General features: G+C 44.8%; 1 long non-coding RNA gene across 3 annotated transcripts; it reads left to right on the top strand.

The window, feature by feature from the left end:
• On the top strand, positions 1–26,691 carry LOC122546004 (uncharacterized). 3 transcript variants are annotated; one of them, XR_015752274.1, is made up of 5 exons: positions 1–47; positions 686–792; positions 3,533–3,615; positions 6,768–6,854; positions 26,583–26,691. It is a non-coding gene; the product is annotated as an uncharacterized LOC122546004 (long non-coding RNA). The 3 variants fall into 3 exon arrangements; XR_015752276.1 differs by lacking the exon at positions 26,583–26,691 and adding an exon at positions 22,939–23,007; XR_015752275.1 differs by lacking the exon at positions 26,583–26,691 and adding an exon at positions 12,951–13,047.
• The last annotated feature ends 1,297 nt before the right edge of the window (positions 26,692–27,988 follow it).

Below are 27,988 nucleotides of genomic sequence, written 5' to 3'. Positions count from 1 at the left end.
CGCACAGTCGCTGTAATGAATGGGAAGTTATGGAGAAAAAGGATACGGTAAGGAAAGAAATAAACAGGGAAACGGGAGAAAAACTGTGTTGCTATGAGTGGAGAGGTTTTACAAACAAATTGTGCACGTCGGAAAACACAAATTTGAACGTCCCAGTCCCGTGTTTGCAGTAAACGGGGAATTGCCTCAGCGCGGCTGCAGGCCTGAGTGAGCGCCGCCATCTTTATTCGGGACAACGATTCACTGGACACGTGCACCGCCGCCATCTTTGTAGGGGGCAAGGTGCAGCCAGGCGCATGTGCAACCTTTCTCGAGTATAGAGTCATTGTGATCATAGCAGCCCATACTGCTCTGATTCACCTCTGGGCTCCCTCATGACCACTTTGTCAATATCTAGCTTCCTCAGTCTCGAACCATGGGTGTATTTTTGGTCTGTTTACTATGTATTATTACTTTTATAGACCGTTTGTAAATGAGTTATTCACTGCGGCCCAGCCCCTGACTATGTGCTGCTCTATTATCAGATTACTTTTTTCTTGAATATTTTTGACAGTCAAGAATTCTTTTTTTCCAACAAGCAAGTGTATTTTCCTTCCATTTCTGACTATCAAATTCTGCACCATTTTCATTCCCTGTAATCCATTTTGCACTCCCTGAAACATCAACTGTGTTTCTCCTTCCACAGATACCAGTGATTAATGCCAAAACCCTGTTGCTTGTAGAGAGTGTGATGTTTGACTTTCTTGTACAGCTGCAGTTTGAGTGGTGAAGGTGCTCCGACAATGTGGTTGGGTAAGTGGCATTGAGATTATTCATTCAGCCACAGTGATGGTTTGAAAATAATGTCCAAATCAACAATAGTTTGTATTTTTATTATCATGCTTATAATTTCACAAAAATACTATTGACAACTTTAGACATAAGGCCAGAAATGGAGATATTAGGTCAGATGACCAAATTACCAAAAAGCAGGTTTTTAGGGATGTCTTAAAGGTGGAAAGCAGACCTGTGAGGTTTTGGCTGCGAATTTCAGACCATGCTGCTTCAGCAACTGTAGAAACATCCACACAGGTGAAGTAATGAATTCACAAATATTTGGGAGTCTCGAAGAAAATGGGTTGTCGAGGTCTCAAAGTGTGTGTGGTGCAGGGAGCTAGGGATTATCACAGCCAGGAATTAAATCAAGTGTGAGAATTTTAAGTTGAGGGATATTTGCCAGGTGCTGGCAGGTGAGACTAGATTGGGTTGGGGTATCTGGTCGTCATGGTCGAGTTGGACCGAAAGGTCTGTTTCCTTGCTGTACATCCCTATGGCTGTATGCTGTTGATTATAATTAGGAGCCTTTTGATGAATCAACAAGCAGAGATTTAGACTTTCTTGAGATTACAGGGAGGTTGAATGTGGGAAGCTGGCCCTGAGTGTGTTTGGAAAATGAAGTATGGAGATAACACAAGGTTGATGAAAGTATATGAGCTGAGGCAAGGGTGGAATCAGCTAGAAATAGTGGTGTTGGAGTGGGACTGAGTTATCACACTCACCTCACCTCTGGGATTCAGCTGGTTGTCAGGTTGTGAATCAGGGCGGTAACACAATCGGGAGCTGAGTGGCTCTGGTGGAGCCTGAAATAAGTGTCGCTCAGCTGGCTGTTGCTGAGCAGTTGCTGCTTGGTAGCCCTGTTAATGACATCTTCCATCACTTTACTGCTGATCGAGTGTGGACTGATGGAGGGAAATTTCCTGGGTTGGATTGCCCTGTGCTTTTGTGTTGAACATCCCTGGGCAATGTTCCACATTGTCGGTAGATGCCAGTGCTGGAGCGGTACGTGGCTCGGTGGGTGTCAAGTTCTGGAGCACAAGCCATCAGTATGATTGCCAGAATATTGGCAGGGCCCGTAGACTTTGCACTACTTAACCATTTCTTGATGTTATTCAAACTTAATCGAACTGGCTTAAAACTCAAGTGTGATGTTGGAAACCACTGGAGAAGGCCAAGATGGATCATCCCACTTTACACTTCTGGCTGCAGATTGCTGCAAATGCTGTCATCTGATCTGGTGCATGGATGTGTGAGGCCTCTCCATCAGTAAAGGTGGGGATATCTGTGATGCTTCCTCCAGTGAGTTGTTTAATTGTCCATCACCGTTCACAACTGGACGTGGCAGAACTGCAGAGTTCCGATCTGTTCCATTGGATGTTGGATCACTTAGCTCTGTTGCTTGCTGCTGATGCTGATTGATATGCAGGTAATTCTGTTTGATAGCTTCACCAGGTTGGCACTTCATTTTTAGGTCTGCCTGGTGCTGCTCATGGTATGCCCTCCTTTACTGTCCATTGTGATGGGTGAGAGCGGGATTTACAAACCCATGAGATTTCAGATTGTGCTGGAGTACAGTTCTGCTGCTGTTGATGTCCCACAGTGCCTCAGAGATACCCAGTTTGAGATCCTACATCTCTTCAAAGTCTGTCCCAATTAGAACGGTGATAGTGCCACTCAACACAATGGAGGTTTTTCTCAACTTTAAGGCAAGACTTTGTCTCCAAAAGGAATGTGTGATGGTCGCTCTTCCTGATACTGTCATGGCCAGATGTATCTGCCGCTGGTCAATTCATATCAATGAGATCAAGTATGTTTTACACTCTTGTTGGTTCCCTCACCACCCGCTGCAAACTCAGTTGAGCAGCTATATCCTTTAGGACCTGACCAGCTCAGTCAGTAATTCTGTTGCAGAGCTAGTCTCGATTGTGGACATTGAAATCCTGTTCACGGAGTACGTTTGACACCATTTTACTCCCTCAGTGCTTCCTCCAAATGTTCAACATGAAGGAGAACTGATCCATCAGCCAAGGGAGAACAGTACGTGGTAATTGGCAGGAGCCATGAGACTTCCTGGTCTCCGGAGCCAATGCTGAGTACTCCCAGGGCAAATCCTCCCTGTCTGTACACCAAGGTGCCACCACCTCTGCCTGGTCTGTCCTGCCGGTGGACAGGACATATCCAGAGATTTCACAAGGAAGTGAAGACTGCAGATGCTGGAGATCAGAGTCAAGAGTCTGGTGCTGGAAAAGCCCCAGCAGGTCAGGGTTATGAAGGGCTGAGTCTCGAAACGTCAATTATCCTTCTCCTCGGATGCTGCCTGACCTTTTGTGCTTTTCCAGCACCACACTCTCGATATCGAGGGATGGTGATGGTGGTGTCTGGTCATTGTCTGTAAGGGATGATTCCGTGAGTATGACTATGTCAGGCTGTTCCTTGACTAGTCTGTGAGACAGCTCTCGACATTTTGGAACCAAAAACCATATGTTAGTGAGGAGGACGTTGCACCATCGAGAGGGCTGATTCTGTGGTTGTAATTTCTGGTGCCTTGTTAGTTGCCAACTGGTCCATCCAGTTTCATTCCTGTGTTGAGACTTTGCAGTGATTAGTACAGTGAGTAGCTGGCTGGGCCGCTGTCAGGTTGGCAGGATTTTTTTCGCCATTGACAATGGTTCCATGGAGATCAGGAGATTCCTAACATTTTTTTTCTTGAATTCAGATTCCACCATCTGCCAAGACGGGATTCGAACCAGGACTTCAGTAGTTTGTTTTAATATTCAGGATAAAAGCTAAATACATCAGGTTTGTTCACTCGTTTTGAATATCACTAACCCTGGTTTTGTTTCTTTGTAAAACACTGTCCATCATCCTTTCTCCTCCATCCTCCCCTCCAACACCGAGTGAGGAGCACATGGAATTTCTCTGACACTAAGACTGAGATAATCCGATCTGCTGCTTTTCTCCCTCCCGCTAGCCCACTGAGCCAAACTGCCTCACGTGGTGTTCCTGGTTTTTGTCCTAAACCTACATCTTTCTCCAGTCTCTTGTCAAGCCTTATCAGAGCTCATCTTGACCCTTTACCCAAATCTCGCTAAACTCACTTTCAAACTCTCTTTCCTCCGCTGCCGCCTCATTACTCCCCTTCGCCAATTCATAGATATTGTTCCTTGTTCTGTCTGTTGGTCTTTTTTTGGTTATGTCCTTCTCTCCCATTCTGTGAAAAACTAATATTTGACCTCACCGTTGTTGGAAAATCCTGTTCCATCTCCACTCTCCCTTTCCTTTCTGTATTACTTGCATTTGGTGTCCCTCAACGATCTAACCTTGGTCTCTCCTGTATCTCACGTACATCGTGCCAGGAGGTGATATCATCCAAAAACACTGTTGGGTTTGACATGTACACTGACGATGCCCAGCTCTCCCTCCCCATCATCCCTCTCCATTACTCCACTGTTACTCAGTTATCAAACTGCTTATCACATTCCCACTACTCGATTAGCTGCAATTTCCTCCAATGAAACATTGTCACGCTTAAACCCGCTGCCTTACCTTTACCTTTCTACTGAGCCCCTCCCTCCCACTGGGAACTATCTGAGACAGAACTACATTCTTCACAATATTGCTGTTATATCTGACCCCAAGGTGACCTTCTGATCAGACATCCACACAATCCCAATCTCTTAAAACTTGCTTTTCTCCACCTCACCCCAGCTCCATTGCTACTGAAACCCCTTACCCGTGTCGGTGTCACAATATCTTGATGAATCCAAAACAGAACCCTTGATTCCGTGACTCAGAATCTGGTTTCAGACTCCCCTCTCAGTATTTACCCTCCGACACATCCTCTCTGTATTTATCCTGTCAAACCCCTGAAGAATCCCATCTGTCTCAATGAGATCACCTCTCTTTCTCCCAAATCCAGTGAGTAGAGTCCCAACCTTTTCAGCCTTTATTTAAAAGATAATCCCTCCAAACCAGGGATCATCTCATTGAATCTTCCCTGAAATGCCTCCAATAAAGTGACACATTTCCTTATCTAAAGAGACCAAAACTGTTCTCATTACTGCAGATATGGTGGTCTCACCAGCACTTCCACACGTTACTCTCAGGTATATATTCCAAACTCTAGTACTGAGAACCTTTGAAACAAAACGTTCCATTCCCCTTCCTGATTCCCTGTTGTAACTGTGTGGTAGCTTTCTGTGTTTCCTGAACAATTACCCCTGGTCCCTTTGTGGTGCAGCTTTCTACAGTTTCCACCATTTAAATAGTACTTTGTTCTTTTATTATCTCCTCCAAAATGAGCAACTTCCCATTTTCCCAAGTTACACCCCGTCTGGCAACTTGTTGCCCCCTTCTCCTGTACATCTCTCACTTTTCATAATCCTCTTAGACCTTTACAGTTATGCCTTTTCTAGGAGATATCCCCCCCCCCCCCCCCCCCTTCCCATTCTTCCAAACATTTACTGGGAGCACTGGGCAGCGGAAAGCAGACAGAGTTGCTATCTTTTTAGGGATACGCTTTGGAGTGATTGGGAGGATCTTCCTACCCATTGATCAGGATGGAGACAACTTGCCCATCGTTAGGCATTAGCCTTTCACACCCATGTCTTATTGATGAGGCAGAGCGGCAGCACGGAATGAAAGAAAAGAAAGTCATTCTTGTTCCCCCTATCTCACTGACGCTTGGATCATTTTCTCCAATGTGTCAAAGAACTGCTCTGTTCAGTCACATGAGATCTCAAGTTGGAATCTCCCAGAAACCCACAGATTTCCCCCTGAGTTGACTGCTGTTGACCTCAAGGGTAATATGTACAGTCATCCTGGGCCACGAGGAGGGGATGGTGTGAGTTTCGAACTTGAACTGATAGTGACAGATTTTATAAACTTGTATTACAGGATATTACAGGTGGACATTCAGATGGTAATCTCAGTAAATGTTCTGCTAAACTCTGATTGAATTACTCAGTATATATCAGGACCTGGATATTCGCATTGCATGTGAGTGAGTGTTGTGTTCCAGATCAATCCCATTTGCTGCTTAAAAATTCTCCTTTGAATCATCGCATTCTCTCAAAAGGTCTCCCCAAACCTTCAATGTGTCATGTAATCCTTTTATGATGACCTGATGAGTGTAAGGTTTATTATTCAAATGTGTAATTTTTGTACAAGGATGTCTCAGAGAGGGAGCAGAATATGCTTAAAGGGGAGAATAACCATTTTGAGGGGAGGCTGTTGTTTATTGGTATTAATGATATCGGAAGAGAAGAGTTCATATTGTTGGATCATTGGAATCTCTTGGAGGGTAGAATTGACCTCCATCAGAAGGATGGATTGTACCTGCACTGGAAAGGAAGAGTTGCTAGTGCTATTCAGGAGGCATTAAACCATTGAAGGAATGTGGGTAAACCCAGAGAGAGAGTGAGGGAAGAGCTAAGTCTGACACTGGTACAGTTCAGATGTCAAACAGTCAAGGAAGACAAGGGCAAGGCACAGAATGAGCAGTTACACTGCATTTATTTCAATGCGGGAGGCCCGATAGGTCGGGTAGAGGAGCTCAGGGTATGGTTTTGAATATCGCACTGGGATATTATAGCAATTACAGAGGCATGACTTAATGATGGATAGGACCAGCAGCTTAATGTTCCAGTGTATAGATGCTATAGCAAAGATAGAAAGGGGGCAACAGAGCAAGGGGAGAGGTAATTTTGATTAGGGATAACATTACAGCTGGGCTTCAAGAGGGTATTCCTGGGAGTACATCCAAGCAGGCTATACAGGTGGTAATGAGAAATAAGGGATGATCTCCTTATTGGGATGGTACTATTGACCCCCCCTCCCCCTTCCCCAATAGTCAGCAGGGAGTTGAGAAGCAAATTTACTAAGAGATCACTTCTCTGTAAGAATAGTATGGTTGTGTACAAGACTTGACCTTCTTTGTTATTCATTCACAGGATGAGGGTGTCACTGGCTGGGCTCAAAGGGCAGTAAAGGGTCAACCACATTGCTGTGGGTCTGGAGTCATATGTAGGCCAAACCAGGTAAGGATGTGGCAGATTCCTTCCCTGAAGGATATTAGCTAATCTCATGTTTTTTTTTCGCAGTAATCAACAATGGATTCATGGTCTTTAATAGATTCTTAATTCCAAATTTTTATTGAATTCACATTCCACTCTCTGCCGTGACGGGATCCAAACCCTGGGCCCCAGAACGTTTTCTGGGTGTCTGGATTATCCATCTAGTGATAATCTCACTAGGCCATTTGGCAGGGTGAGTGACTGAGGTATCCGTAGGGCAGCACATCAGCACCAAAGATACCATGGTCTCTGTGGAAGATAGAAAGGGCTGGGGAGGGAGATATATCCCTGGTGGTGGGGTCTGACTGTAGGTAGCGGACATAGCAGAGGTTAATGGTGATTAGTAGGTGGCAGGTGAGGACCGGGGGATTATATTCTTATTGTGGTTGGAGGAGTGGGGGGAAGGCGGAGGTACAGGAAGTGGAGGATATGCGTTGGAGTGCATTGTTGATCAAGTGGGAGGGAAATCCGGTCCTTGAAAGAGGAAACCTTTCTGGGATGTCCTGGAGTGAAATTGCTTCTTCTGGGAGCAGATATGGCAGAGGCGGAGTAATTGGGAGGACAGAATCACGTTTTTACAGGAATATACTCGAGGGTAATCAGGAGAGCAAAACGGGGACTTGAAATATCTCTAGGAAATAGTTTAAGGAGAATCCAAAGAGATTCTACAATACATTAAGGATAAAATAATAACCGGACAGAGAATAGGACCCCTTAAAGATCAACAAGGCCATCTATGGAACAACAGGAGGTGGGAGAAATACTATGCTATTCTATTCTAGAGAGTTTGGAGAAATAAATAGTGATAACTTGAAAAGTGTCCATATTACAGAGGGGGAAGTACTGGATGTCTTAAACAGTAGTAAGGTTGATAAATCCCTGGGACCTGATCAGGTGTATCCCAGAAATTTGTGGAAAGCTAGGAAGGTGATGGCAGTGCCCCTCCCTGAGGTATTTATATCATTGTTTGTGACAGGTGAGGTGCTGGAAGTTGGGTGCCATTATTTAAAAAAGGTGGTAAGGAAAGGCCAGGGAACAAGAGAACAGTCAACCTAACGTCAGTGGTAGGTAAGTTGTTGGAAGGGATTCTGAGGGACAGGATTTTCATGTATTTGGAAAGACGAGGATTGATTAGGGATAGCTAACACGGCTTTGTGTGTGGGAAATTCTCTCTCTCTAACTTGATTGAGTTTTTTTGAAGATGTGACAAAGATGATTGATGAAGGCAGACTGTGGACGTTGTCTATATGGACACTGAACGATGTTCCACAAAGCAGACTGGTTAGCAAGGTTAGATAACAACATGAAATGGCGGGAGAACTAGCCATTTGGATACAAAACTGGCTTGAAGGGAGGAGGCAGAGGGTGGTGATGGAGGGTTGCCTGGAGGCCTGTGAGCAGCATTGTCCTGCAGAATGGGTATTGGGTCCTGAAATAAATGACTTGGATGTGAATATGAGATATGGTCAGTGGGTTTACAGAAGACACCAAAATTGGAGGTGTAGTGGACAATGAAGAAGGTTAGTTCAGAATGCAACAGTATCTTGACCAGATGGGCCATTGGAGCGAGGAATGGCAGACTGGGTTCAATTTAGACAAATGTAAGCTGTTGGATTTTGGAAAGGCAAATCAGGGCAGGACTTGTACACTTAATGGTAAAGTCCTTGGGAATGTTGCTGGACATAGAGACCATGGAGTGCAGGTTCATTGTTCCTTGAAAGTAGAGTCGCAAGTAGGAAGACTAGTGAAGGTGGGGTTTGGTATGCTTATATTTATTGGTCAATGCACTGAGTACAGAAGCTGGGACGTCAAATTGTGGTTGGACAGGACATTGATTAAGCCATTTCAGGAATTATGTTTTAAGTTCGAAATTCCCTGGTCTCGAAAGGATGTTGTGAATCTTGAAAGAGTTCAGACAAGATTAACAAAGACTTTGTTAAGGTTGGAGGATTTGGGCAACAGGGAGAGGCTGAATAGGCCAGGGTTAATTTCCCTGGAGAGTCAAAGACTGTGAGGTGACTTCATGGAGATTTATAAAATCATGAAGGGCATGAATAAGGTGAGCAGCCGGTGTCTTTCTCCCCCAGGTTAGGTGGGTTTAAGATAAGATCACATGGGCTTACGTTGAGAGGGCAAAGATTAAAAACGGATCTAAGGGGCAAAGTTTTCAAGCTGTGTGTGGTGTATGTGTGGAATGAGCTGCCAGATGAAGTAGTGGAGGCTGATACAATTACAACATTTGAAAAAACATCCGATTGGGTACATGAATAGGAAGAGTTTCCAATGATACGGACCTATAGCTGGCAAATGGGGCTCCATTTGTTGAGGATTCCTAGTTGGCATGGACAAATTTTTTGTTCAATGTGTGCAGGAGAGTTTCCTGACACAATATGTAGACAGGCCAACAAGAGGTGAGGCCATACTGGATTTGGTTCTGGGTAACGAACCAGGCCAGGTGTTAGAATTAGAGGTAGGTGAGCACTTTGGGGATAGTGACCATAATTCGGTGATTTTTACTCTCGTGATGGAGAGGGATAAGTGTGTACTACAGGGCAAGAGTTATAGCTGGGGTCAGGGAAATTATGATGCGGTGAGGCATGACTTAGGATGTGTGGCTTGGAAAAGTAGACTCCAAGGCAAGAGTGTAAATGATATGTGGAGCTTGTTCAAGGAGCAACTATTGAGTGTCCTTGATAATTATGTACCTGTCAGGCAGGGAGGAAAGGGTCGTGCGAGGGAGCCGTGGTTTAATAAGGAATTGGAATCCCTTGTTAAATGGAAGAGGGCGGCCTATCTCAAGATGAGACGTGAAGGTTCAATTGGGGCGATTGAGAGTTATAGGGTAGCCAGGAAGGACCTGAAGAGAGAGCTAAGAGCAGCAAGGAGGGGACATGAAAGGTCCTTAGTCGGTAGGATTAGGGAAAACCCTAAGGCTTTCTATAGGTATGTTAGGAATAAAAGAATGACTAGGGTAGGAATAGGTCCAGTCAAGGATAGTAGTGGGAAGTTGCGTGTGGAGGCGGAAGAGATTGGGGAGACACTGAATGAATACTTTTCTTCAGTATTTACTCAGGAACAGGGCATTGTCGTCGATCTGAATACTGAGTCACAAATAAGTAGAATGGATGGCTTTGAGGTATGTAGAGAAGAGGTGTTGGAAATCCTGGAAAAGGTGAAAATAGATAAGTCCCCTGGGCCTGATGGCATTTATCCTAGGATTCTATGGGAGGCAAGGGAGGAGATTGCAGAGCCATTGGCCTTGATTTTTATGTCCTCTTTGTCTACAGGAGTAGTGCCAGAAGACTGGAGGATAGCAAATGTGGTTCCCTTGTTCAAAAAGGGGAGTAGGGATAACCCTAGTAACTATAGGCCGGTGAGTCTCACTTCTGTTGTGGGCAAAGTCTTAGAGAGAATTGTAAGGGATAGGATTTATGCACATCTGGATAGGAATAATGTGATCAAGGATAGTCAGCATGGTTTTGTGAAGGGCAGGTCGTGCCTCACAAACCTTATTGAATTCTTTGAAAAGGTGACGAAGGAGGTTGATGAGGGGAAAGCGGTAGATGTGGTATATATGGATTTTAGTAAGGCGTTTGATAAGGTTCCCCATGGTAGGCTACTGCAGAAAATACGGAGATATGGCATTGAGGGTGAGTTGGAGGTTTGGATTAGGAATTGGCTGGATGGAAGAAGACAGAGGGTAGTAGTTGATGGCTAAGTTTCTTCATGGAGTGCCGTCACTAGCGGTGTTCCGCAAGGATCTGTTTTGGGACCATTGCTGTTTGTCATTTTTATAAATGACCTGGAAGAGGGGTTAGAAGGTTGGGTGAGCAAGTTTGCGGATGATACGAAAGTCGGAGGAGTTGTTGACAGTGAGGAAGGATGTGGCAGGTTACAGCAGGATATAGAGAAGCTGCAGAGCTGGGCAGAAAGGTGGCAAATGGAATTCAATGTAGCTAAGTGTGAGGTGATTCACTTTGGGAAGAATAACAAAAAGATGGGGTACTGGGCTAATGGTCGGATACTTGGTAGTGTGGATGAGCAGAGGGATCTTGGTGTCCATGTACACAGATCTCTGAAAGTTGCCACCCAGGTAAATAGTGCGGTGAGGAAGGCATATGGCGTACTGGCTTTTATTGGTAGAGGAATTGAGTTCCGGAGTACTGAGGTCATGATGCAGTTGTATAAGACTCTGGTGCGGCCGCATCTGGAATATTGTGTGCAGTTTTGGTCGCCATACTATAGGAAGGATGTGGAGGCACTGGAACGGGTGCAGAGGAGGTTTACCAGGATGTTGCCTGGTATGGAAGGAAGATCGTATGAGGAAAGACTGAGACACTTGGGGCTGTTTTCATTAGAGAAAAGAAGGTTTAGGGGTGACTTGATTGAGGTGTACAAGATGATTAGGGGGTTAGATAGGGTTGACAGTGTGAACCTTTTCCCGCGTATGGAGTCGGGTATTACAAGGGGGCATAGCTTTAAATTAAGGGGGGGTAGATATAGGACTGAAGTTAGGGGTAGGTTCTTCACTCAGCGAGTCGTAAGTTCATGGAATGCCCTGCCAGTAGCAGTGGTGGACTCTCCCTCTTTAAGGGCATTTAAGCGGGCATTGGATAGGTATATGGAGGATAGTGGGTTAGTATAGGTTAGGTGGGCTTGGATCGGCGCAACATCGAGGGCCAAAGGGCCTGTACTGCGCTGTGTTCTATGTTCTATGTTCTAAATTGGACCAAAGGTCTATTTCTGTGCTGTACATCTCTATGACACTAATAAATGAAAATAAGATGTGTTCCTCTTTTGTGGAGAGCTAGCAGAAGCACAGATAATTGTCCTTGGAGCCGAGAAGGTTAAGCAGTGATTTTAACCAGGTGCAAATTTGTTTCTAGGATATCTAATCAGCAGAGACAGGGGAATTGTTAACAATGTCACAATTTTAATAACTATTTTCAGGTAATTGGCAAATAATGTGAATATGTGAATGTTATTTTATTCAGTAAGTTCTGAGTATCTGGAACAGTCTGAATTGCAGCTGGACACAGACTCAGCAGTTATTCATAAACAGACTTGGAATTTTACTTTTTAAGGGAAGATTTGGGGGGTTATGGGCAAATGGGAAGGGAATTGGGACAGATTTGTAGAATATCCAGAGGGAGAGAGTACAGCCCCAATGGGCTGAATAGCCCCAGACCCTGTGCTCTGTGATACTGCCCCATTGAGTGTGAATGTTGAAGCTCATCCCAGGGCAGAGAGAGGGAGGATCCCACCACTCACCTCACAATGGGCCCCGATGATTGATGTCAGCTAGGGCCAATAGGAGGCAGAGGGCAGTACTGGAGGACCAGGCCATACCAGTTTGTCTTCCAACCAATCGGAGTGAATGAGGGCAACCTCAAGGCTGGAACTAAAGAAAGGCACATATCGCAGAGATTTGAGAAACTGGAGGACATGAGATAGGGAGCGTTCTGTGGCTGGTGAGGAATTATATAAATAAGGAAGAGTTGTGAGGCTGGATGAGGTGACAGTGATCAGGAGAGTTGAGGATGGAGGAATTTAGAGTTAGTGAGGATTAGAGTCATAATGTTATACAGCAAGGAAACAGGCCCTGTGGTCCAACCAGTCCATGCCAACCATAATTCCAAACTGAACTAATTGTACCTGCCTCCGCTTGGTCCACATCCATCCAAATATTTCCTATTTATGTACTGATCTGAATGTATTTTAAATATTGTAATTGTATTCACAGCTACCACTTCCTCTGGAAATTCATTCCACACGTATATATATTTTTTAAAACACTAATGTCTTTTCTCAAACCTTTCTCATTTCTTCTCAAAATGAATGCACCCGAGTTTTGAATCCCCCTCTCCCCCGGCTATTCACCTTATCTACGCTCTTTCTGATTTTATAAACCTCTAATAAGGTCACCCCTCAACCTCGTGCACTGCAGTGGAAAAAATTCCCAGCCTATCCAGCCTCTCCTTAGAATACAATCCCTCCATTCATGGCAACATGCTGGTAAATCTCTTCTGAACCTGCTCCGATTTAATAATATCCTTCCAGAGCACAACCAGAACTGGACAGAGTATTCCAGAAGAGGCCTCTCCAACATCCTGTACGTTCTCAACATAACCTCCCAACTCCTGTACTCGAAGGTCTGAACAATGACGGTAAGTGTGCTAAGCACCTTAACCACCCTGTCTACATGTGACACAAACTTCCAAGACGTGAAGCCCTCTGTCTCTTCGTTCCCATATCACTACTCAAGGTCCTACTTTTATTGAGTGTAAGTCCTACCCTGGTTTGTTTTATCAAGATGTAATATTTAGCATTTATTCCAATCCAAAAAATGTTCAAGTATAAAGGCAGTAGGAGTATAATTAAGAGGGAAATCAGGAGGCAAAAAAGGGACGTGAGATAGCTTTGGCGAATAGGGTTAAGGATAATCCAAAGGGCTTTTATAAATACATTTAAGAACAAAAGGCTAACTAGGAGAAAAAAGAGATCAGCAAGGCAGTCTTTGTGTGGGGCTTCAGGCGATGGGCGAGATAGGGAAACAAGTACTTTGCATTAGTGTTTACTGTGAAGAAGTACATGGGAGATATAAAATGTGGGGAAATAAATGGTGACATCTTGAAAAATGTCCATATTACAGAGGAGGAGGAGGTGCTCAATGAGTGGCTAAAGAGCTGGTGCAGTGGAAAAAGGATTCACGTTTTTGCATCATTGTGATCTCCTCTGGAGTAGAGTTGACCTGCATAAGAAGGATGGATTGTACCTGATTTGGAAGGTGTCTAATATCGAGGCAGGGAGATTTGTTAATGCTACTCAGGAGGCATTAAACCAGTGAGGGAGTGAGTGTGATTGCAAATAGATAGTGAGAAAAGAGGTATGTCTGAGGCTGGTACAGTTCTGAGGTCAAATAGTCAAGGCAGGCAAGGGCAAAGCAGAGAATGAGGTCAGACTGAGCAGTTACACTGCATTTATTTCAATGCAAGAGGCCTGACAGGGAAGGCAGATGGGCTTAGGGTATGGTTTTGAACATGGCACTGGGATATCATGGGTATTACAGAAACGTGGCTCAGGGATGGATAGGACTGGCAGCTTAATGTTTCAGAGTATAGATGCTATAGGAAGAATAGAAACAGGGCCAAGAGAGGAGGGAGAGTAGCATTTTTGATTAGGGATAGCATTATGTTTGTGCTTAGGGAGGATATTCATGGGAGTACGCCCAGTGAAGTTATTTGGGTGGAACTGGGAAATAAGAAAGGGATGATCACCTTATTGGGGTTGTCTGCGTGGATTTCATCCGGGTTCTCTGGTTTCCTCCCACAGTCCAAAGATGTGCAGGGTAGATTGGATTATCCAGGCTGAATTGCCCGTAGTGTGTCGGTTGGGTGGCCCTGGAAAATGCAACGTTACAGGGGGAGGTTAGGAGGCTTTGAGCGTCAGTATCGATGTGATGGGCCGAATGGTCTCATTCCACACTGTTGGGATTCTGGGATTCTCTGATAATTCTACTAGTTTTAAAATAGTTACAGAAAATAATAGACCAGATTATCCAATTTCGATAATTAACTTTTCAAAGGTCAATTTTGATGGCACAAGGCAAAAACTTTCATCTGGCCCCTCAAACCTGCTCTGCCATTCAATAAGGTCAGGGTTGATCTTTTCATGGCCTCAGCTCCACATTCCTGCTCTCTCACCATAACCCTTAATTCCTTTCATGTTCCTTAAAGGCAAATAAAGTTGATAGCTCAGCTGCTTCACTCAGCAGGGAATTCCACAGATTCACAACCCTTTAGCTGAAGAAGTTACTCCTGAACTCAGTCCTAAATCTGCTCCACCTTATTTTGATGCTATGTTCTCTAGTTTCACCCACCCCTGGTGAAAATAAACTCCCTGCTTCTATCTTACTTACTCCCTTCATAATTTTGTTTTTTTTTTTCCCCATCCAACCTCCCATTCTTCTAAATTACAATGAGTATAGAACCAGTTTTCTCAATCTCTCCACATACACCAACCCTCTCAACTCCAGGCCCAAACTAGTGACCCTCCTCTGCACCCCCTCCAGTGCTAGTACATCCTTGCTGAAGTAAGGAGACCAAACCTGTACCCAGTACTCCAGTGTGGCCTGTACAGCTGCAGCATAACCATCCCTCTGGCAAGGAAGCTCAATATTCCGTTCACTGCCTTAATTACCTGCTGCACCTGCAAACCAACTTTCTGTGATTCATGCAGAAGGACACCCAGCTCCCTCTGTACAGCAGCATGCTGCAAGTTTTCACCATTTCATCATCCAGTTTGCTGTTAGTCCAACCAAAGTGGATGACCCCACATTTCCCAACATTGTCCTCCATCTGCCAGATCCTTACCCACTCACGTAACCTATCTGTATCCCTGTGCAGACTTACGGTGGCCTCTGCACACATTGCTCTACCTCATCTTTGTATCAAATCTGAACTCTGACACCGTACACTTGGTCCTCAACTCCAAAACATTTGTGTAAATTGTAAACAGTTGTAGTGCCAACACTAATCCAAACGCCCATTTATCCCCATTCTTTATTTTTTGTTGGTTAACCCATCCTATATCCCTGCTAATACATTACCCATAATGCTGTGCAGCCTTTATCTTATACAGCAGCCTTTCATTGGGCAACTTGTCGATTACTTTCTGGAAATCCAGATACACCACATCCACCGGGTCACCCTTGTCCAACGTATTTGTGATGTCCTCAAATAGTTCAAGTAAATGTGTTAAACATGAGCTGCCTTTCATGAATCCATGCTGTGTCTGCTCAATGGGATAGTTTCTGCCCAGATAACTCGCTACTACTTCCTTGACAGGTTCAAGCATTTTCCTCACTACAGAAGTTAAACTAATGGGTGTTTTTTTTTTAAATAGTGGCATCACATTTGCAGCTTTCCAATCTGTCAGATACGTCCCAGAGTCCAGCAAGTTTTCGCGAATTATCATAAACACATTTGCTATTTTCCCGGCCATCTCTTTTAGCCCCTGGGATGCATTCCATCACGGCCAGGCACCCCTTTTACCTTTAGGCTGTTACCTTTCCCAACACTTTCTTTACTGAGAATGATTGATTCTCTGTCCATATCTGCCATTGCCTCCATAGACCTGTAAAAATGAGACAATGAGAGTACACAGACAGTATGTTCCTGTTAAGGGCAACTCTGGGAGGCGTAGAGAATGTTGCCTGTCGACAGAAAATGAAGGAGGGATATGGCAGGTACAGACAGCTGGGTTTGAGTGGATCCCTGGAGGAGTATAGAGACAGTAGGAGAATACTTGAGGGAAACCAGGAGGGCAAAAAGGGGACAAGCGATGGCTTTGGGAAATAGGTTTAAGGAGAATCCAAAGAGATTCTAGAAATACACTAAGGACAAAGAGTGACCAGGCAGAGAATAGGGACCCTCAAAGATCAACAAGACTGACTATGGAACCGCAGGAGGTTGGAAAGATTCTATATGAATATTACACATTGGGTTTTACTGAAAAACGATATGGAAGCTAGAGAATTTGCACAAATAAATAGTGATAACTTGGCAAGTGTCCATGTTACAGAGGAGGATACTCTGAATGTCTTAAAATGGATAAAGGTAGATAAATCCCTGGGACCTGATCAGATGTATCCCAGAAATTTGTGGGAAGCTAGGGAAGTGATTGTTGGGCCCCTCCCTGAGATATTTGTGTCATCAATAACCACAGGTGAGGTGCTGGAAGATGTGTGCCATTATTTGAGAAAGGTGGTAAGGGAAAGCCAGGGAACTATAGACCGGTGAGCCTGAAGTCAGTGGCAGGCAAGTTGTTGGAAGGGATTCTAAGGGACAGGATTTGCATGTAATTGGAAAGGCAAATAAGTGGGGAGAATCAGCATGGCTTTGTGCATGGACATCGTTAACTTGGACTTCAGGAAGACACAATGTTCCACACAACAACAGACTGGTTAGCAAGTTCAACATCATAGAATACGGGGAGAACTAGCTATTTGGATAAAAAAATTGACTGAAAGGTCATTCATCACAGAGATATACAGCACAGAAACAGACCCTTCGGTCCAACCCATCCATGCCAACCAGATATTCCAGCCCAATCTAGTCCCACCTGCCAGCACCTGGTCCATATCCCTCCAAATCTTTCCTATTCATATACCTATGAATGTTGCAATTGTACTCATCTCCACTACTTCCTCTGACCACTCATTCCACACACGGACCACCCTCTGTGTGTAAACGTTGCCCCTCAGGTCTCTTTTATATCTTTCCCCTCCCACCCTAAAGCTATGCCCTCTAGTTCTGGAAGCCCCCACTCCAGTGGGGAGACTTTGTCTATTTATCTTATTTATCCTGTCCATGCCGCTCAAGATTTTATGTACCTCTGTGAGGTCACTCCTCAGCCTCCGACACACCAGGGTAAACAGCCCCAGCCTATTCAACCTCCCCCTATCGTGATTTGTCTCCAGGATATTTAGTTGACAGAGAGGGAAAGTAGAAGGTTTGTCACAATTTTAAGTAACTACATTCATGTAACTGGCAATTAATGCAAGGTAAAAATGAGAAGATTATTTTACTGAGTCAGTTCTGAGCATCTGGAACAGTTTGAACAATAGCTGAATGCAGATTCAACAGTTACTGTCAAAACAAATTTGGAATTCAACTTTTTAAGGAAAGATTTGGAGGGCTATGGACAGATGGGAGGGGAGTTGGGACAGATTTGCAGCATCTGCAGTGGGAGAGAGTACAGCCCAATGGGCTGAATAGCCCCCAGCCCCTATGCTCTGTGATAATGCCCCATTCACTGTGAATGATGAAGCTCATCCCACCGCAGAGCCATCGAGCCATAGAGATGTACTGCACAGAAACAGACCCTTCGGTCAAACTCGTCCATGCTGACCAGATGTCTTAACCTAATCAAGTCCTATTTGCCAGCACTTGGCATATATCCCTCTATACCCTTCCTATTCATCTACCCATTCAGATGCGTTTCAGATGGTGTAATTGTACCAGGCTCCACCACTTGTCCTGACCGAAAATTCAATGCATGCAGCATCCTCTGATTGACAGAAGTTGCCCCTTAGGTCCCTTTTAAATATTTTCCCTGTCAACTTAAACCTATGCCCTCTCGTTCTGGACCTGTCTATTTATCCCATTCATGCCCCTCATGGTTTTATAAAACTCAATGAGGTCACCCTTCATTGGGAGGATCCCACCAACATGACACAATGGGGCCCAGGTGATTGACAGCAGCTGCAGACCAATAGGAGAGTTGGCGTGATCCTCCAGCCAATAGAAGTGAATGAGGGGTGTGGCCAGCAGGCCAACATGTGACCATGAGCTGTGCAGGCGCAGTGTCACTGTGAGGGGGGACTCAGTGAGTGTGATGGGAGTGGCATAGACTGGGAGAAAAATGGAGTTTGTGGGTACTGGGGCGGTTTATAAACACACGGTGTAGGCTGCTTGACATGAATTACAAGCTCCCGCTAAATAAAAACCAGAAAAAATTGTGGATGATGGAAATGATAAACAACAACCAGAAAGTGCTGGAAAAGCTCAGCAGGTCTGGCAGCATCTGTGAAGACAAATCAGAGTTAACATTTCTGAACCTATGAACCTTCCTCAGAACTGATGTGACTGAGGAAAAAATGTTGGTTTATATGCAGAAGGTATAGGCTAAAGAGTAAATGATTGGGAATAGAGCCCAAAGAGAGAGAGAGAAGAAATTGGACAAAGGAGTGTATATCGATCTGGCTGGGGGAGGGAGAATAGCTGTTTATGGGGACTGTTAGTGGCTAATCACAGTGTGTAATAGCAGGCTATGTAATAACAAGGCCTGGTATGTAGGGTAGGGGGCTAGGATGCTAGGACGTGGGAGAGTTCAGGATCTAAAATTATTGAATTTGATATTGAGGCCAAAGGGCTGAAGGGTCCCCGAGCGGATGATGAGGTTTTGTTCTTCCAGCTTCATTAACATGTGGCACTGGAAACGCACAGCAGGTCAGGCAGCATCCAAGTAGCTGGAGAATCGACGTTTTAGGTATATGCCCTTCATCAGGAATGTGCGGTGTGGGAAAGAGTGCTGAGAGATAAATAGGAGGGGGTGTGTAGGGCTGGGGGGGAAGGGAGCTAGGAAAGTAATAGGTAGATGCAGATGAGAGGTAATGGAGAGAGGGTGGAGTGGATAATGGGGAAGGAAGATGGACAGGTGGGTCAGTTCAAGAGGCCAGTGCCGAGTTGGAGAGTTGGAGCTAGGATAAGGTGGGGTGAGGGGAGATGAGGAAACATTGATGCTGTGTGGTTAAAGGGTCCCAAGGCGGACGATGAGGTGTTATTCCTCCAAGCTTCGGGTGGCTTGATTTGGCGATGGAGGCAGCCCAGAACCTGCATGTCCTTGGCGGAGTGGGAGGGTCTGTTGAATATGTCGGCCACAGGGCAGTGTGGTTGGTTGGTACGTGTCCCAGAAATGTTCCCTGAAATATTCCGCAAGTTGGCGTCCTGTCTCCCCACTGTAGAGGAGACCACATCGAGAGCAAAGGACTCAATAGGTGCGGTGTTTGAATGTAAGAACTATCTCTGCTGAATGTGGAAGGATCCTTTGGTGTCTTGGATGGAGGTGAGGGGAAGGTGTGGGCACAGGTTTTCCACCTCTTGCAATGGCGAGCGAAGGTGCCTGGGAGTGGAGGATGGGTTGGTGGGGAGCGTGGATCTAACATGGAAGTCACAGAGAGAATGGTCTCTGAGGAATGCTGAAAGGACTGGGGAGGGAAATATATCTCTGATGGGGTCTGATTGTAGGTGGTGGAAATGGTGGAGGATGATGTGTTGTACCTGGGTGGAATGTGAGGACTTGGGGGATTCTATCCTTGTTGCAGTTGAAGGAGTTGGGTTCAAGGGCGGAGGTGTGGGAAGTAGAGGAGATACGGTGGAGGGTATTGTTGACCACATGGGAGGGGAAATTGCTGTAATTGAAATACGGAGCCATTTGGAATGTTCTGGAGTGTTCTGCCAGTTTGTATCAAGCTTCACTGGAACATTGCAGTAAGTATGAGACAGGGATGTTGCCCAGGGAACAGGCTCGTGTGTTGAAGTGGCAGGCAACTGGAAGCTCAGGGTCTTTTTTGCGGCAGAACGTACATCAGCCACCATTTCCATCACATCCACTGAGATGCTGCCAGACACCGGTTCCTGTTCCCTCCATTAACAGCTATGCACTCTCCCAGCCAGATAGCTATCCAGTCCTTTTTCTTTCCAAATGTTCCTTCGGGCTCTGTCCCCACCTATTATTCACTCTTTAACCCCTATCTCCTTTGCCATTGCACTGGGAGCTAAATTGCCCATAGTTTTCAGAGACGTTTAGGTTAGGTACAAGATAAATATTTGTCTTTACTATTCATCCTGCACTGACTGTGAGTTTTGTTGTGTGAATTCATTTTATGGGATATTAATTGAGACTTGGATCTCAAAAACAGGTTTTTACAGTCAGCAGAGACATCAGGACCTGAATATAATTGGCATTTAACTGTGAAAACAGAAAGGTTTTTCTGTTCTGTCTGAGAGAAAATATCATTTAGTGGGCGGCACGGTGGCACAGTGGTTAGCACTGCTGCCTCACAGTGCCTGAGACCTGGGTTCAATTCCTGCCTCAGGCGACTGACTGTGTGGAGTTTGCACGTTCTCCCCGTGTCTGCGTGGGTTTCCTCCGGGTGCTCCGGTTTCCTCCCACAGTCCAAAGATGTGTCGTGTCAGGTGAATTGGCCATACTAAATTGCCCGTAGTGTGAGGTAAGGGGTAAATGTAGGGGTATGGGTGGGTTTCGCTTCGGCGGGTCGGTGTGGACTTGTTGGGCCGAAGGGCCTGTTTCCACACTGTAAAGTAATCTAAATCTAATCGTCAATACTTTTGTAAAGCAAAAATCAGAGAGATGGACAAATTTGTGGCTGGATCACCCTTTGGGTGTGTGCTCTGTTCTGGGCCCTGCAGCTGAGGAAGGAGATATTGGCCTGAGAGGGAGGACAGATTTATCCAAATTGCACCTCATCTCTTTGCAGGAACTGTCAGATTTAGTCCCCAATCACCCACTTCGTAATGTTAACCTGTAAACTCCTTATTTTCGGTTCTCTGCAAGCTACCCATTAAAATTCCTTATGAACTAAAATTCCAGCATCTTTTCAGGTGGAATGTTCCAGATTCTGACAACTGAAAATGACAGGGCTGCACTGAGAGTGCTGCTTGGCTCAGTGAGTGTGTTATGGAGTTGGGTGAAAACAATGAGGTGAGACAGGGAGAAGGTGAAGCTGAAACTCAGGTTTAGTTCAGGCCATTCAGAAATTCACATGGCCCCAATGGGAATAGCCAATTTTTATGAGATACCTGCTGAATATTTTGTAACAGGTTTTAAAGTATAACATGTCAGCTTAAGTAAAGGTCGGGGATTTAGATTATAATGGACATGCTTGAAGTGAAGAAAGGTTGCTAGCTCATTTAAGTTCTCTCGCGATAGGAGAACTAGCTGAATCTAGAGAGACATTGTTACAGGAGACCTCAGATCCACGGTGTTCTCCTCTTGTACAATGTGGGAAATAAGGGATGCTTCTAGTGTCCCTGGCGACAATATGTGCAGGAAGTGTGCCCATCTGCAGTTACTGGGAAACTGCTTTTCAGATCTGAAGCTGTGAGTGGACTCACTGTGGAGCATCTACAATACTGAGGATTTTATGGACAGCACATTCAGTGAGTTAGGAAAGGGAATGGATGACTATCAGATCAAGTAAAAGGCTCAGGAAGGAAATGCAGGAGTTCCCAGTGATCATCCCGTTATCAAACAGATACTGTATCCAGCTTCGGATTCTGCAAAGAACAGGAGGAAAGAGAGTGACGGGGATTCAATAGTCAGGGGTACAGACAGGCACTTCTGTGGCCACAGACATGAATCCAGAATAGTATGTTACCTCCCTGGTGCCAGGATCCGCAATAGCATGGATAGGTTATTGGACATTGTGGAACTGGAGGGTAAACAGCCAGTGGTGGTGGAATCCTCTCACTATGCAGACCGTGTATCATTTACATTCTCCACTGCTTCTCACTCATATCTGCTTCAAAAAGAGGGAATCACTGAGAAACACGGAATAAAATGGGGTCAGAGTCTCTGGTTTTAAACTGTTGAACACAATGCCCCCATCTTCTCCATATTGGTCATCAAGCACACATGCCCGCTGCGATCATCTCATACCTTTTTGATATTAGAATAGATGATAGATGATTGGTTAATGTTTTGGGGAGGCAAATGAGCAGAGAGGTTTAGCAGGAAATTCTGGAGCTCAGGGTGCAGGAATCTGAGTTAAAAATGGGCTATCCTCAAGGCTGGAATTACAGAAAGGCACTTAGCAGAGAGATTTGTGGGGATCGAGATTACAGAGATAGGGAGGATTGTGTGATTGGAGGATGTTACAGAGATGCTTATGATAGCAGAGATAAGGAAGAGTTGTGAAGCTTCATGAGGTGACAGTGATAGGGAAAGTTGTGAGCATGAAGACACCGAGAGTTAGAGTTTCAAAGGTATATATCATGGAAACAGACCCTGTGGTTTAACCAATCCATGTCGACTATAATTCCACCTAAACTAATCACACCTGCCTCTGCTTGGCATATATCCCTCCAAATATTTCCTATTTATGTACTTATCCAAATATCTTTTAAGTATTGTAATTGTGTTCACAGCTACCACTTCCTCTGGGAGTTCAACCCATAAGTGCAAAAATAGAAAAACTCATGTCTTTTTAAAATCTTTGTCATCTCTTCTCAAACTGTATGCACCGGTGTCTTGAATCCCCCTCCCATGCAGCCATTCATCTTGTCTACACATTCCATGATTTTATAAACCTCTAATAAGGTCACCCCTCAACGTCCTGCTCTCCAGTGACAGACATCCCAGCCTATCCATCCTCTCCTTCTAAAACAATCCCTCCGTTCATGGCAACATCCTGGGAAACATCTTCTGAACCTTTTCCAATTTAATGACATCCTTCCTCTAACAGGGGGACCAGAACTGAACACAGTGAAGAGGCCTCACCAACATCATGTATAACCTCATGATAGTGTCCCAACTCCTATACCTAAAGGTCTGAGCAATGAAGGTAAGCGTGCTAAACACCCACTTAACCACCCTGTCTACATGTGACACAAACTGCAAAGACCTGAACCCCTCGGTTTCTTTGTTCCACATCACTACTCAAGGCCTTACTTTTAATTAGTGTAATTAATTAATGAGGCTAAAGGAGATTTTGTTTTATAAAATATAATATCTTACATTTATTCAAATTAAATTCCATCTGCCACATTTCAGCCCATTCACCCAATTGATCAGGATCCCTCTGTATTCGTGGATAACCTTTTGTTACTGTCTACCTTAACAGTTTTTGATGTCACCCACAAACAAACCATGCTTTGTGTATTCTAATTCAAACCATCTACACACATGACAAACAAAAATGGACCCAGCACCGATTCCTGGAGAACACTGCTGGTCCCGGGCCTCCAGTGTGAAAAACAACCCTCCACTATTACTGTCTCCTATTGTTAAGCTAATTTTGTATCCAGTTGGCAAGCTCTTGCTGAATCCCATGGGATCGAACTTTACAACTTCGTCTCCCCTGCACAACCTTTTTAAAGACTTTACTAAAGTCCAAATAAACAATGTCTGCCACTCTGCCCTCATCGATCTTCTTGGTGACTACCTTAAAAATCTCAATCAAGTCTGTGAGACACCCTGTTAAGTAACCATGTTGAGTGTCCCTAATCATTCCTTAACTCTCCAAATACATGCAAATCCTATCCTTCTGAATCGCCTCCTACGGCTTACCCACCACTGAGGTCTACAGTTCCTAGGCTGCTCCTTATACCCCTTCATTAACAAAGGTACAACATTAACCACTCTCCAGTCATCAGGCAGCTCACCTGTAGTTATCGATTATACAACTATTTCTCCATGGTGCCCACAATTTCCTCTCACCCAAACTGTTCCCGTCCTATCACTTCAGTCACTTGCCCTGTCTGATCAGACAAGAAAAGGTCAGGTGTTGCTTGCTTCCTGATAGGAACATTTAAATATTGATAAAGAACATTTCTTGAACTCATTTAACACATTCTTTACCAACCAAACCTTTCACACTATCGTAATCACCTACTACTATAACCTTATTGTTGTGACTGTATATCGGAGATCTCTCTGTATATTTGTTCCTTATATTCTCCCTGATTATTGCAGCGTCTATAGTGCCATCCGACCAAGGTGATTTTTTTTTAAAGTTTGAAAACACAATTTTGTTTTTAAGAAAGCTTTCCTCTGCGATTTAAATATAAATCTCTTTTTGTTTATTCACTCAGATGTGGATGTTTACCCTGAGGGCAGTTGGGATCTAACCACATTGCTGTGGGTCTGGAGTCACATGTTGGCCAGACCGGGTGAGGATGACAGTTTCCTTCCCTAAAGGGCATTAGTGAACCAGATGGGTTTTTTCCTAACAGTCGACAATAGTTTCATGGTCATCATTAGCCTTTTCATTCGAGAATTTACTGATATCTGATGCCACCATCAGCCATGATGCTACCATCTAACCCTAATCCTCGGAACATTGCTCATATTACTCGTCTAGCAAGAATATCATCTGGCCATTGCCTCCCTTTTTAGCAATGTATTTTTTAAAAAAAGCTCCATCATTCTCAGTGTACAATTTGAGGTAAAATTACACACATGCAATTTCTGAAGCTGGAGGGGGATTACAGAGACAGGGGGGGATGTGGGTCTAGTGGGGGATTGTTGTCCAAACATCACTGTGGTGTACATGGACTGCAGCATTTCAGGGAGGCCGTTCACCACCATTTCTCCAAGACACATAAAGGTGGCCAATAAATTCTGGTCTGGGCAGCAAAGGCAACCTCCAGTGAATAAAACTGAGCAGTGACCTCTCCCAGCTGACTTCTTGTGAAGGTATAAACCGCTCGGAAATGCAGCTTGGAGAAAAGAGAAAGAAACAGTGACATTTCACAGCTGTCCTCAGAGAGACCTCGCTCTGTGAGCTGCTCACAGCCGGGATCAGCTCAATGGGTTTCAGTCTCTTGAAACATCAATTTTAGACGGTTTTATTATATTAATAGTGAGAAAGGTGAGGGTTTCTTTTTCATGTCTTTCGGTCTGTTGTTAAAATGTTTAAAATATAAAGCGTAAGCATTAAGTTATTCTCAGGCAGTATTTTTCGAGCAGTAAGACTGTGCCTTTGTCTTGGTCTGTAGATTGTTAAGGCGGAGAGATGGCCTGTTGTAGAGTGATGTGCTGTTCCTGTCGGATGCTGGAGTCTAGAGAGAGTTTCAATGATCCTGATGATTGTGTCTGCAGGAAGTGTCTTTGCAAATCCTATCAAATCACATGGATTGGTGAAGGAGTGATTAAAGGCAGTGAGGAATTGACAGGGGTCAGGGGTGTGAGAGGTGGCAGTCTCAGGATTGCAGGATACTGCAGATACAGTCAGGTAGGTGGGTTACCTCCAGGAAAGCTAGGAGGGGTAGGCAAGTACTGCAGGAATATCCAGTGGTTATCCCCAGCTCAAACAAGTGTACTGTTTTGGAAAATGTAGGGGGTAATAGACTTTCAGGGGAATATAGCACTGACTGCCAAGTTACTGCGACTGAGACTGGCTCTAACATAATGTAAGGTATACCCAGTTCCACGCAAACGATGGTGATAGGGGACACTCTAGTCAAGGGCACAGTCTGCCATTTCTGCAGCTGACAGTGAGACATCAGAATGGGGTGGTGCCTCCCTGATGCTAGGGTCAAGGATGCCTTGGAGAGGGTGCAGAATATTCTCAAAGGGGAGAATAACCAGTGGGAGGACATTGTACATTGGTACCAATGGCATAGGAAGGGGAAAGCATGGGGTCCTGATGAGCAGGGAGAATTGCTAGTTCCACTCGGGAGGCATTAAACCAGTGAGGGAGTTGGGGTAAACCGAAAGAGATAGTGAGAAAAGAGGTATGTCCAAGGCTGGTACTGTTCAGATTAGACTGTCAAGGCAGGCAAGAGCAAGCCACAGAATAAAGTGGGACGGACCAGTTACACTGCATTTATTTCAGTGCAAGAGGCCTGACAGGTCAGGCAGATGGGCTCAGGGAATGATTTTGAACATGGCACTGGGATATTATAGCAATTACAGAGGCATCACTCAGGGATGGATAGGACTAGCAGCTTAATATTCCAGGGTGTAGATGCGATAGAAAGGGGGCAACAGTACAGGGGGAGTGGCGTCTTTGATTAGGGATAACATTACAGCTGGGCTTCGGGAGGATATTCCTGGGAGTACATCCAGGCAAGTTATTTGGGTGGTACTGAGAAATAAGAAAGGGATGACCATCTTACTGGGATTGTATTATAGACTCTGTCCCAATAGTCAGCGGGGAATTGAGACACAATTTTACCAGGAGACCTCAGTTATCTGTAAGAATAATATGGATGCAATGATTAGGGGTTTTAACTTTACCAACATAGCCTCGGAGTGCTGTAGTGTTAAGGGTTTGGATGGAAAGGTATTTGTTCAGTGTGTACGAGAACGTTTCAGATTCAGTTTGTAGGATGTACCTACTAGAGAAGGAACAAAACCTGACCTGTTTTCTTTATTCATTCACAGGATGAGGCTGTCACTGGCTCGGCCAGCATTTATTGCTTTGTTTAACCAGAGGGAAGTTAAGAATCAACCACGTTGCTATAGGTCTGGAGTCACATGCAGACCAGACCAGGTAAGGATGGCATTTTCCTTCCCCTAAGGTCATGAGTGAACCAGATGGGATTTCCCAACAATTGACAATGGATTCATTGTCGTCACAAAATTAATTTTTCCAGATATTTATTGAATTCACGTTCCAAAATCTGCTGTGATGGGATTCAAACCCAGGTCCCCAGAACATTATCTGGGTCTCTGGATTAATTGTCTAGCGATAATTTCACTCCGTCATCGCTGCCTCTTAGGAAATGAGGCAGGGTGAGTGACCGAGGTATCAGTGGGGCAGCACATCATCACCAAAGATCCCACAGTATTGTGGCTTAGTGGTTAGCGCTGCTTCCTCAGCACCAGGGACCTGGGTTTGATTCCAGCCTCTGGCGACTCTGTGTTGGAGTTGGCACGTTCTCCCCAGTGTCTGTGAGGGTTTCCTTCGGGTGTTCCAGTTTGCTCCCACAGTCCAAAGATGTGTAGGTTAGTTGGATGAACCATGTTAAATTTCCCATAGTGTCCAGATGCAGTAGATGCGGTTTTGGGATGTGTGGAGAAATCTCTGCCTGATGTGAAAAGATCCTTTTCGTGTCTTGGACAGAGGTCAGAACGAGGTGTGGCCGCATGTTTTACATATCCCGTGGCGGCAAGGGAGGGTCAATGGTGTGGAGCATGGGTTGGTGGGAGGGGGTGGGCCTAACAAGGGTGTTGCCGAGGGAATGGTCTCCGTGCAACGCAGATAGGGGTGGAGAGGGAAATATGTCTGTGGTGGTGGGATCCGACTTTAGGTAGCAGAAATAACAGAGGTTAATGCACTGTATCTGGAGATTAGTGGGGTGGAAGGTGAAGACTGCAAGGTTATAATCTTATTGTGGTTGAAGTGGTGGGATAAAGGTGGAGGTGCAGGAAGTGGAGAGTATGCATTGGAGGACATTGTTGATCAAGTGAGAGGGAAATTGTGGTCCTTGAAGTAGGAGGCCTTTCTGGGATGTCCTGGGGTGGAATTGCTCCTCCTGGGAGCAGATATTGCAGAGGCAGAGGAATTGGGAGCACAGGATCACACTTTTATACTTGAGGGAAATCAGGAGAGCAAAAAGAAGACATGAAATAGCTTCAGGCAATGGTTTAAGTAGAATCCAAAGAGATTAAACAAATATATCACAGACAAAAGTTTAACTGGACCAGAGAATAGGACCCCTTAAAGATCAACAAGGCTGTCTATGAAACCACAGGGAATGGGAAAGATATGCAAATATTTCATATCATTTTTTACTGGAGAAGGATATAGAAACTCGAGAGTTTGGAGAAATAAACAGAGATACCTT

This window comes from Chiloscyllium plagiosum, unplaced genomic scaffold, assembly GCF_037043375.1.
Source record: "Chiloscyllium plagiosum isolate Xiang-an unplaced genomic scaffold, Cpla_swu_hap1 HiC_scaffold_31, whole genome shotgun sequence".
In the NCBI taxonomy this organism is placed as follows: Eukaryota; Metazoa; Chordata; class Chondrichthyes; order Orectolobiformes; family Hemiscylliidae; genus Chiloscyllium; species Chiloscyllium plagiosum.
This window is presented reverse-complemented; position numbering and strand designations above follow the sequence as displayed.